This window comes from Anas platyrhynchos, chromosome 1 (assembly GCF_047663525.1).
Source record: "Anas platyrhynchos isolate ZD024472 breed Pekin duck chromosome 1, IASCAAS_PekinDuck_T2T, whole genome shotgun sequence".
In the NCBI taxonomy this organism is placed as follows: domain Eukaryota; kingdom Metazoa; phylum Chordata; class Aves; order Anseriformes; family Anatidae; genus Anas; species Anas platyrhynchos.
Genome location: NC_092587.1, coordinates 139,692,881 through 139,705,025, shown reverse-complemented (window position 1 = coordinate 139,705,025; position 12,145 = coordinate 139,692,881). Strand labels below are relative to the sequence as shown.

General features: G+C 46.0%; 1 protein-coding gene across 3 annotated transcripts in view; it reads left to right on the top strand.

Moving 5' to 3' along the window:
- Window positions 1-2,890: 2,890 nt before the first annotated feature.
- The window catches only part of INPP4A (inositol polyphosphate-4-phosphatase type I A), a 111,204-nt gene continuing 101,949 nt past the window's right edge, over window positions 2,891-12,145 (top strand). For 2 of the 3 annotated variants that reach the window (XM_072030729.1, XM_072030721.1), the window contains exon 1: window positions 2,893-3,020. The gene's annotated coding sequence lies outside the window, so the exon portion shown is untranslated. Of the gene's footprint in view, window positions 3,021-12,145 lie in introns of all 3 variants that reach the window. The other variant, XM_027446459.3, reaches the window with a different exon arrangement.

The window sequence follows — 12,145 nt, the reverse complement described above, 5'->3', positions numbered from 1 at the left end:
TTGGTGCTGAATGCTTCAGGATTTCATGAGGAATTTAACAGAAGTCTTACAAGAGTTGATCTGTTATAATTTTTTTGGTGTCAAAACTTGCTAATGGTTCACTAGGTTATCTAGACCACCATAAAAATGTGTGTACTGCACATCTAAATACTGATGTGCTCAAGAGACTGTCATTGTTCAATTCCAATATTGTGTAACATCATGTTCTGTCTAAAAAATGAGTAATTATATAATTGCCTTGGGAGTTTAAGCACTGTTCTACTTGAAAGCTGTTAGTGTTTCCTGTGTGACTTCTAAAAATAATTTGTTTTATTAATGGAAAGCCCTAAATGCTCCAAACTTGTGCACATGATTGCAGCTTTCTTCTATTGCAGAAAAATGTTTTCCTTTGAACGATCTGACATTAAGTCTTGTGTGTTACGCTATTCCACTGTTGTTTTTTTATTTTATTTAAAAATACAGATTTCCAACCCGTGGAAGGTTCTGCAAGATTGACCATGTAATGTCTTGGAACGTGTGCAATTGGACTGCTGAGAACAAAAGGTCAAAATGGTGCCCAAAGGCTCTTGGGTGGTTTATAGCCAGTCCTACACGCAGTGGTAATAATTCCTATCAGGGAAGTGCAGGATGCAGCTTGCCAAAGCCTTTAATTGCTGAAACCAACTTCTCCTGTTGGTTTCACGTGGTGGTGGGGTTCAGGGGTGCTGGATGCTTTGAGCTCCATGCTGCAGACTGGGACTTGGCTGATCTTGGGACGTGTCTGTTGTTATTGCATCGCATTTTGTCAGGGAGCACGTTCTCTCCTTGCTCCAGTCCTGCAAACACTTCTGTATTTGCATAGCTGTACGCACGTACTGCAGAGCTACTCACACATGATCTTAAAAAAAAGGTTTCAGTCACATACTGTGGTTTCAAAATTTTTAAGACAATTCTTGCTGGTTAGGATAAAGAGGTAAGCACATTGTTTAAGCAGAATCTGTTTATTAAAGGCCCACCTGTACGTACTGAGGCATGGAAGAAAGGGGTTGGCATTTAAGAAGGATGCACTGAGTAACATTTAAGTAACACCTCTGAAGAGGAAGGACATGGCATCTTAAAAATAATCACTACTTGAAAGCTCATCCACTTCCTGAGCGCGTGTATTTGTATTACAAAAAGCTTCCTTCGTTACTGGTTGATACAAGAAACAAGTTATGTAGCCTTTCTTCATTTCTAAGTTTCTGGGGAGTAGCAGGTTGGATGATGGAGCCTGAACTTTTGAAAGGTACTTCTTTATTTTTTTCCAACGTAGACATTTTTAAAATATTATTTGAGTGGAAACCCACAACAAACAGGATTGACACCCCACGCTCATAAGAAAGGCACTTCCTGAAGTCATCTTCTAAAAATTCAGCCCCAGAATGTAGGTGTTAAGTGGTGGCTGTTCTTTAAACCTCTTGTTAGAAAACTCTGAAATACAGAAGTGCAGCGGCTTTGCTCACGTGATGAATTTCAGCAAGTAATTCTGCTGCCTTAGCAGTCGATATGTGATTGCTTAGGTTATGTATATTTATTGTATATGTGTATATATATTGACCATTGTGTAAAACTAAGATCATGGCAGAGTTTTCCATCATAAACTACAGCTGACAGAACAGTAACCAGAAACTTTAAGATCCTTTCTTCTTTCTTTATCCAGATGTGCATGCTGAATTTTTGCTTTACCTGTCTCTGTCATAGTTTTGCTGCAGTTATCTTCAGAAAATTATTTACCAATTACTTCTGTAAGTGGTGCACTCCACGGTGACTTACTTGGTTGACTCTATCCGGAAAAAAATCTGTAAACGTAGAAGGTAGCTTCTTGAAGTGAACTGTGCTTTATTTTCAGTATTTACAGTAGGTTGATTAATAATGCCCTTAAACATTGAAGGGAGAAGCTTAATAGCTGCTTAATGATGTTAATAACAGGTGATAGATTTGAAATGTTGATGTATTTAACAGATAAACATTGAATTTATTTTTATATCAAGCTGAGATGTTTTTTCCTATGATGAAAGCTTTCATGCACTATTTTTTTTTTTTTTTTTTTTTTTACAACTAGGTACTAATGGGCTGTGGTGAGATGGAAGGAAATAATTTCTTAAAGATTTTCAGTAGCAGAGGAAATAAGTGAATCTCTGTGACTTGGTACAAGATCTCCAAAATGATTTTTACAGTATTGCTACTGTTATTGCAAAAGGAGATAGGGAGAAAACAGTGAGTCTAGGAACTGGTTTGTAATTCGTAAGTTTTATCAGAACTGTGCTAATGTAAAATTGTGTTGTCCTTCATTATCATGAAGGATGAGGAATATATTATTTTTCTGACAATGTGTTCAGAACTAAATAAAAATACCATAAAATTTTTTGAGGAAATGCATACATTGAGTTCCTAAAACCTTGTGTTCTGCCTCTCTCAGTCCCATCACAAAAATGTGGTGGTGTTGTAAGGAGATAAGACCCTGTTACAGGGGTTTTGCGTGATCTCTGTATATGTAAAGCCCTCTCTTCTTTCTTTGTAAACTATTGATTGTGCTTCTTAGGTGTGTGTTGCGTTTTGTTCCAGTGTGAAGTTGGGACCTTGTGTTCAGTTCCTTCTCCATTATGACCCCGATTCCATTTTCAGTCACGGTTCTTCCGTCTGCTGTTTTCCCAGTATTCAGGGCGTGGCTTTGTAATCTTTGCCTGGACAGATAGCCTATAACCTGAGATTTGCTTTTATAAAGCAGCCCTTTGCAGATCTCACACGGCAGGTTTGGGATATATCCAGGCAGCTCAGCGCCTCCCTAAATCCCCTCGCTGCCTTTTCCCTCAGCGCCGGGGTTGACCAGGCGGCCCTGCGCGGGGTTGACCAGGCGGCCGCGCGGCTGCGGCTCGGGGCGGGCCGCGCGGGGCCCGCAGGGGGCCGGGCCCGGTGGCGGGGCGGGGCGGGGCCGCTCCCGGTGCCGTCAGCAGCCGCGGGCTGGCGGCGGAGCCTGGGCGCGGGCCGGCGGCGCTGCGGAGGTGAGCGAGGGGCGGCCGGGGGGCGGCCATCCTGTGGGGGCGGGCGCCATTTCGCCGGGTTTGTTGCCCCTGCAGCCTCACAGCCCCTGCTGGGGGCAGCTCGGGGTCGGGGGAACGCAGCGCTGGCTGCATGGGGCTGTGGTACCGGGCTTGGCCGTGCTGACAGCCCGCAGGGGAGGTTGTGCTCCTCGAGCAGCTGAAGCAGAGGCTTCTCGTCAGTGTTTATGCCCTCAGATGGTGAAGCGAGGGAGATAAGGTTGCACAACCCTGTTGTCGTGGAAACCGGATTATCAGTTTCCCCTTGAGGAACCGCCGTGTGCTAGGGCTTGCTTCAGGAGGTCGTGTTTTAAAAAACTTAGCAGGGTTTTTCCTGCATCTGAAGGCTCAGCTCGGTGAGCTACCTGGCTTCTAGGACCTCAGTGGGCCCGCGAAGGAGACGCGATGTTCATGTCATTCTCCCTCAAGCCTCTCAGACTCTCGATGCAGATGTTAGGTGGAAGCAAACGTGGGCAGGGGATGGGCACAGACCATTGTAGCAAGAGCTCGAAATTCAGTATTTATACATTTAGCAGTCTGGCACTTTCCAAACTTTGCAGTGGATGTGGCCTCTTCAATTCACCTCTGCCCGTTGGCAGTACCCAGGTGTTACCAAGTCACGATTTCAGCGCTGTTTGCAAGTATCCACCTCTAGGTCGTATGCGTTTCTCTCAATACATGACAGTGTTGCCAGTGGTTTAATTTATTTGTAAGCTTTGATTTAACTTAATCTATAATGGCAGGTCGTAAGGGTCCATGGAGAAACAAAGAACCTTGCCAAAACGTGACAAGGAGTCGCGTGATCTTCGGAGGGTGGCTCCTGCTAAGATTAATTGCCAAAGACAGTGATCAAGCCTCTGCAAAAACTCCTGTACTTCTGTCCCACTTGCTGTCAGCTGAGTCAGAAGGCATCAGCTCTCTTCCCAGGCTTGTTTTAAATGTTCCTTCAGCTGTTGCTAGAGTAAATACCTGCTGGGGTGGTAGAATTTTTGGTGTTAAGATCTCAGATACATTGAAGGTTGAACATCATCTGCCATCTCATAAACCTCTTCAAGACCAGTCAGGTAATGCAGGTGCTGTATTCATGGGAAGAACTTCTCCCTGTGGAGCAAAATGAGCACTAGGAGAAGTGGCTACTCTTATTTCCTACATGTTCTGGTCTCCTTAATCTTATTGTTGTACTAGAAGTGGGAAGGAAAAGAGCAAGACCAAGGATCCCCTGCAGCTCTTGTCTTCTTGTCAAGGTGAATTCAGGCTTCTGGAGCATGCTTTGTTACAGCAAATATTAAATATCTAGTTACTAGTACATAGGATGCAAATTTAGAATATGAGAATACCTCCTGGACCTGCATTGTAGATTATTTTCCTGAAAATGCTTCCCCGTTTCTTGCCAGGGTGTTGCTTGGAGATGAAGCTTGAAGCCTCTACCTGTGGGGAGATAGCAGGTCGAGTACTGTAGGCAGCGTAGCTCAGAGCCCTGTTTTACGTGCTCTTTGTTTCTGCCCGTCACTCCTGTTCCTGTTTCTTTTCTGACAAGCCGAATTTCCTCTCTATTGTTGGATTATCTACCTAAATCTCCAGCAGACATCCTTTGCAGAAAGGATGTTGGAAAATGACCTTGGAAGAAGAAAGCTTTGGGGCGTATGTACCTCATCCACGTCAGTCAGGCAGCTAGGCATGGCCTCACGTGTTTGCCCGACACGTTGCTGTTTGACCTAGTATGATAAGCTCTTTACTATCAGCAAAGTTGTTTCCTCTGACCTTAAGATACAAGAACTTTCCCTTTCCCTTTCCCATTTTGCAGGCACTGATTGTTCTCTTTCCTTCACTTCAGTGATCTTTGCCTCGCAGTGGTCTGCGTACCGCAAGGAAATTGTCACCGCGGATCAGCAGCAGGCTGTCCCGGGAGGCAAAACCAAGCAACACAGCAAAGGGCAAAGCAGGCTGAGCAGTAAGCGTGGGCCGAGTGAAGTAAGGAAAATAAAAGGGGCATTGGCAAGTTCAAGAAGTGCCCGAGAGGAGGGCATGTGTCTCGGCTGTGCAGGGGAGCAGTGGAGTCATAGCTGGCTTTTGTGGTTCGCGTGGCACACGGTCAGGGAGGCACGCAAGAGATAGCAGAAAGGAAACTCCCCGATCACTTACCTGGCCATTGCTGCTGTGTTTTCCTTGTTTCAGGAGCTTCGGTTTATTGCATTGCATCAGCTAGCACAGGTAGGTATCACACTTCTGCTTCTGCCAGGCTGCTGAGCTGGCCGCTTCTCTCTCTCGCAGAGGAAAGGGAGGTGCCAGCTCTGCAGAAATACGTTTGCACTTCTTGAAAACAATATCTGAAAGCTGCAGTAAAGTGCATTCGCTCAGGAAGAAGGCTGTCCCTGGTTGTTCGTACTTCTACCAAGCGTGAATTTCTTGAATTTACGGTATTTTTTTTCAAACATGCAATAAGTACAGAAATGGAAATGCCAGGGTATGTCCTAACTTAGCTAGCACCATATTGATGAAATATGAGAGAGTAACATGATTTTCCCTCTAATCTTTGGGATCTTGATCTTAGGTGAAGGAGATTTTCTGTGCTGCTGACATGACAAAGGATTTCTGTGCAGCTGAGGTTTGTGAATGTGTGCCTGTGCCCACTGGAAGCTCATACAGCAATGAGCTGTTGTTAAGACCTGGTATGAAATCAGCAGAATACATTGAGAAAGCCAGGGAAAAGTGAAGGAGAAAGCGGCGAGGGTGTGAGTGTAGATGGTCCCTGCGGGAAAGAGGTGAGACTGCAACAGAAAAATACACACAGCATGGTTCTGATCTGCGATTTGTAATGTTTGCCCGTGGAGTGCTTTACCAGCTAGCTGTCCCCTCTGCAAAGAGCTGGAGAAGGAGCCACGAGCCCGTAGTGCCAGAAGGACTGGGCAATGCCTGCTGGTAGCACTGCCACCCATGGCTGGCACAAAGAGGGGGGCCGAGCGCGTCCTGAGCTTGGGCAAGGGCCTGGCCCTCATCCTGGCTGTTCCATCTGGCTGACAAAAATGTTAAATCACCTCTGTAAGCATTATAAGAGGAATTATTCTTTCCACCAGTTCATGTTAATATGACTAATTATAGGAAGCGCAGGTGTACAGGTGTCACCCGTGTTTGGCAACAGTGCCAAGTGCTCAGAAAGAATTAGATGCCTGGAATTTCGCCTTGCAATGAGTAGGAGAAGCCTCTAAGGTAGAAATTATGACCAATAGGGGAGGAACAGAAGATACTGGATTTGCTGGAAGCTTGTTCTTCCCCTCTCCCTCACTCAAAATTTATGGGCGTTGCCGTGTTGCTTGAGAAAACTTGAAGAAATACTTGAGAAAGCTACGTGTGCTCTGACCGAATCCTTTCCCCAGCCTGTTTCTCTTGGCAAGAACAGATTATCTGAGAACAGTTATTTTTTCCTGTTAGTTTGACCCAATCTGTATTTTAGTAAAATGATCACTTTCCAAGAAGCATTGATAAGAACTCTCTTTCTGACAGAAGTGCTAGCGGCTGTGGTAGCAGCGTTTGAGAGACAGGCTTCCAGCATGAGGCTTAGGTTTGGGCTAAGAGATGGGTAAGGAACAAGCCACGTTAACGCCGCATCAGGTTCTCACGTAGCTTTCTATCTTTGTTGGCAATTTCTGCGTCATGGTGTCGGAAATGTTCTGTACTTTATATATTAACAGCAGATTACAGCCCTGTGTTCCCAAGAGGCTTTCTGGCTGTGAGCTGTTATGACCAGTAGATTATATACCCTATAAAAAGATCGTACAGCAAAATACAGTCCGTCAAGAAATCTACACAAAAGCTCTGAATCTGCAATGAGACTTCGGATGTGTGCACTCTGTTGAACTTTGGGAACATTTCAGATTAAATATCTAATGAATATATTGAATGAACGTGCCTACACAAAATGTTCAGCAGTTGTTGCGTAGCGTAGGTAGAGCTGTAGGCAGAGAGATACATGCTCAGGTGTTTTCGGAAACAGGGAACTTCAGCACCCTGCAGGGTTGGGTGTGAAATGAGCAATTGTATTAAAATTCGTTAGGTTAAGTAAGCGTGCTGCTATAAATGGGCTGGTGGGATGTAAATGAAGCCATTAGAAGTTATCAAAGGCTCAGGGTTGGCTTTTGGGGCTTTTTGTACGTGGACTGCGCTGCTTTTCAGTGGGAGCATAATGCTGTTAGCCCTCCACAGGACAGCGCTGCCCTGGGCGAAGCGATGGTGGTGGAGTGGATGGAGGCTTCTGCCCTGCTGTGCAGGAGCAGCTCAGCAATTAGGCCGGCAGAGAGGCACGGGGAGCCTTGGGGAGCTGCCCTAAACACGCCCTCCAGCCCTAGTGGAAAGCGGGTGTGTGGGGAGATGATTAGTGGGGAATGAACTGCGAGGCATGGTTGTGGATCAGTGTTATTTATAGTGAGATTTTCCCTTCCAGGAGGAGCAGTGAAATCTTTTAGTGTTTTGTTAGGTAAATATCTCATGTAGATATCTCCAGGGGCTAAAAACCTAGCGTAGGAATAGAGGTTATTTATTTCCATGCTTCTCTTTTGTTGCCTCTCTATTCTGTTTCCCTCCTATTGCTCTGAAGGGACATAAGCATGTTTTCCGTGCTTCCGTGTTAAGGTGTTACAAGTCAGAAAGTGACATGCCAGTTGTTACCCTTGGAGCAACAGGGTTATGTTGGGTTGTCAGCTTGCTGTAGTATTCCCAGGTCTAGCTTTGAACATCTCCTGGCTGGCTTTGGAGTGTTAAAATCCCCAGTGTTTGCTCCTGGGGTATCTGCTGGTGTGTGCAGGAGGCAGGGCAGCACGGTCTCGTCCACTGGTGCACATATACAAGCAGGATAGTTCAGCCCAGCAGTTATCATTAGATGAGCAAGCATTAGGTAACAATCTTCCTCTCCATACCATGCCTAACAGCTCTCAGCTGGAGAGAGAAATGGTGATAGAGCATTCCTCCTGCCAGGATGCTCCCGAGGTGCTTTCAGTCTGAGGGTGGAAACTTATTTTGCTGTAAGTGCACCTCTCCCCCCTCTCCCATTTCTTGATGGCTCCCAATCTTGATGGCTCCTCTTCAACAATATTCAGTACAGTAGCAAGCTGTGGGCATCATATGCATTAATCTTCCATTTTCACCTCATGTTTTAAGTTTTATGTGCCCGGGAATGGTGTTGAGGAGCTAACGTGTCCTGCCAGCTTTATGAGTTGACCTGTAAGTGTGTTTTGCAGGCTCTATGCTGAAACCAGTAAGCCGAGAGGTCTTGGCTTTTGTCTTTCCAGCGTCTAACACATACTTCAGGGAGCTGGGGCTTTCAGGAAAAGGCCAAGTACTGTGAGACTCAGGCAAAACAGTCGGAAGGACTGGTGATTGCTGACAGAGCAACTGCTGGAGGCTCTACGAAGCTTGCGTGTTTCCAGTTTCTGCGAGGCCTTTCACAATGCTCATGAGGAGTGGCCAAGCCTACCTTTATTTGGACTTCTGAATATGTCTCGACTTGTATTATTTGTGCATGGTGGTTGTTTCAGGGATTTGCAGTGCAAAATTGTGTGTAGGATGCCAGTTGGATGCCAACAGCAGTATCTGCGTGTGTGGCGTTTACCTGGAGCTTTTAGAGAGTGAAACATCAGCAAAGCAGGCCGGTTTGAGGTATTTCTGCAGCAGAGTAATAAAAGGAGCTGGGCAGTCTCTGAACTGGAAGGTTTTGAGCTGAAAGCTTCATGGAAAGCATTTAATTTTGGGCTGCTCCCGCAGCCAGCGTGGTGGCCCTCCTGTCATGACAGAGGCCTACCAGGGCCCCGGTGATTTACAGCTGGGGCCTAGTACTGGGGTTTGTAAATTAGAGCTGACAAACACTTGCTCTGGCTTAAACTGTGCTAAGGGTTGGAGGAGGCAAGCGGTAGTAGAAATCCATCTATATTTCAGTCCTTTTTGGATTTATTGTTTCCTAGCTAGACTGGGGAGCCCACGAAGGCATGTCTCTGGGAGGGGGAGTGGTACGTGACTCTGGAAGGAGAGCTTTGAGTACATCTGAAAAGTGTCGAGAGCTTGAGAAATGAGAGAAAACAGAAGTGCTATTCTCTGTAAGTAGAAGGAAATGTGATTTCTTTTGTTCTGTTTTTTGATGACTCCCTTTTCTGGAATGCTGCAGTTATGCTTGCAGATTAGGAAGGGACTGGAACTGAGACCTCTGGAAACAATGAAGCCGTGCAGGTGGAGAGATGTGCCTGAACAGAAGGAGTGCTGTCAGAGCACGAGGTGAGAGGCACGGGCTGTCTCTGAACGCCAGACAGGGTTAGGAACAGGTAAGCCCATACGTATAAGTTCTAGGGAAACGGACCTTAAAACACCTTGAAAATAATTTGTGGGGAAGACAGGGAAAATATCATTTATCTGTAGTGTAGTTGATGGGAAAGAGATAGTGAAAGAACCTCTAGAGTTACCAAAGACCGTGACAGTGTAACTTACAGGACTGCAAGAAACCAAACATGATAAAAAGGGGGGAAAAAACAACAAGGAAGTGGAACTGCGAGCTCTGAGGGAACTTTGGTAGCACCAAAATAACAGAATTAGCAGTCAGAAAGTGAAAGTGTGCAGGAGTATCAAAACTTCTATTTTATATTTCTCAGAAGGAAAATGAAAGGAGAAGCAGCCTTCTGTGCAGTAAATATTCCAAATTTTGAAGTGATGCTTGGCGGGCCCACCTTCGGTGCACTGCGTGAGTTGTAAGGTCTGTTGCAGGGGCAGCGTAACCATTTTAAGTGATTTAATTTGTTGTACTTTCAGAATCCGCCTGCTAAAGCACGACAGGGAAAAAACAAATCCCCAAAATGAAACATGAGATTACCACATTGACTTCTGCAGTCAATACCTAAATCAAAGGGAACTATTAATTGCAGTTAATGCGTATAGAAATAGCATTTCACTTCTCAGGTCTATCCTAAAATATTCTGGTTGGTGTGCTCTGATTTTTAGAGATGATTACTAATATAAAAACTTCCTTTTGGTTAGCCTGTGGGTGAAGCAAAGTATGCAAATTTAGTTAATTTCCAGAGAGGCAGAAAGATGACTTAAAAATAAACCTCTGGTTGTTTATGGGACTGTATCTTCAGCAAGCCATTGCCACTGAGGACATCGCTAGTCGACCTATCGCTGGTAATCCCCAGGCACGAATTTATCTCGCCCATTTCTGACAGCTCCGAGATGCACAGCAATTTCTTCTGTCTCCATCCAAAGGAGAAGCTTTTTATTTCTGACCAGGCTCTTTCGTAGGGCATTTTTTAAGGCCAAACTCTTGTGGCTGGAGCTTTGATGGGTTCCTGCAATGCTGGCTCATAGCCTTACTGTCAGGTAGCTCTGGGTACCGCAGCGTATTGGATGCAAAGAGGTTTTTGTTTCCTGCTGAACCAAAAGAGTGGGCTGATGTCCCATGGGAGAGCTGCTCCTCAGTCAGTTTCTGTCTCAGGAACAGCTGCTGGTCTCTGAAGAGCTGCTTCCTGACTTCCCAAAGCGTGAGCCTTTCCAGTATGTGCAGTGGCAGCCAGCCCTGTCCCTGTCCTGTCACCCACGGCCCTGTTAACTTGTGTCCAGCTGCCATGCCCTGTTACAAGGTGAGTGGGTATGTGCTGAGGAAGGTGTTGGTTAACAGCCTTGAAATGCACTGTGCAGGTGGGTAAGTGTAAGGGGGAGAGGAGTCAAAAAAAAAAGAAAAAGATTACTGGTGGTTTTCTTTTTTAGCGGGGACTCTTTGTAATAGAGTTCTGTATTTGCCTGAGGTGGTTGTTTGCAGACAAGAACAAGTTGATATTATGGTGCGGGAGGTATGTGTGCTTTCCTGTTGTGGTACGTGTGGTTGGAAGGAATCTGGGTGTAGACTTGTTTTTCTGCTGAATGATGTTGCACAGGGCTGAGAGTGGGAGCTGTGAGTAAGGTTGTGGGGAGATGCTTGAGGGCTTCCTATCTGGAGGTTGAAAAGAAAGGGAAAGCAACATACTTCCTTTTCATGGTTGAGTAGTTTCATTTTGTTGTTGCTTTTTACACGTTTTGGGATGTTTATTTGAATTTTTTTCAAACAACATTTGGTGAAGATTTGAGGGAGAGTCTGCACCTGTGTGTGGATATAGCATGTGCTTATAAGCACCAGAATACCAGCACGGATGATAGCCCGTCTCTTCTTGCGACAGCCCAGCTAAAGCCATCTTCCACGTTGCCTTTCAGTCCGCTGTCCTGCTCTTGCAGGATTTATACAAATAAATTTATACAGATTTATACAAATAAACCCTGCTATATCCAGTCCTGGCTTGATACCCTGGCTTACTGTGCTCTAGATACTCAAAGTCCTTTCCCAGAGAACTCTTCCTCTGTCACGTGGAAATTTGAAGGTGGTATTTTGGTACTGATGGTGTGGCATTGCATGTACTGGACGCTCAGTCCCCCTGCACCATTCGGTCCTTTGTGCCAGCAGGGGTGGAAGTGAGGGAAGGGTTGAGACTCGAGAAGAGAAGTGCCACTGGCAGCGACGGCCGGCGGGGAAGCCCTTGATGTGACACGCACGATGAGCAGAGTTTGTAGGGTGAGTAGGAAGGGAGCGGTTTCCTCTCTGGAGAACAACGGGGCTTTTACTGGGTGGCAGTGGATGACGAGAGGGATTTGCAACACATCAGAAGCTTTTGGAGCTGTGATGCTGCCACTTGTTCTCACTGACAGGCTGACTGGCCTATTTTTCCTCCGACAAGAGTTTGGTAACAGCAGTGCTAAAAGCCCTCCTAGTGCAGACCCGGCCCCGCGCAGCAGCAGCAGTCCCTGCCTGTTGGAGCTGGGGTTTCTCTTTTCCATCTGCTTGAACCTGAAGTGTGCTGCTGCTGGCAGCAGCTCAGCCCCCAGGCTTTAGCCGAATTTCCATATTCATTGCTGTAGCTGTTGGCTCGCAGATGGAAGTGGAGACAGGCTCTCTGCTAAAGAGTCACAGAAAATCTGCTGCTGTCTGCGCTGCCGCTTTGCTGAGACCACAGCTTCTAATACGGCCAGCGGGGTAAAGCCACCGCAGCTGTTAATTAACTTTATACCCCGCTTCCACTGCCAGAGAAATG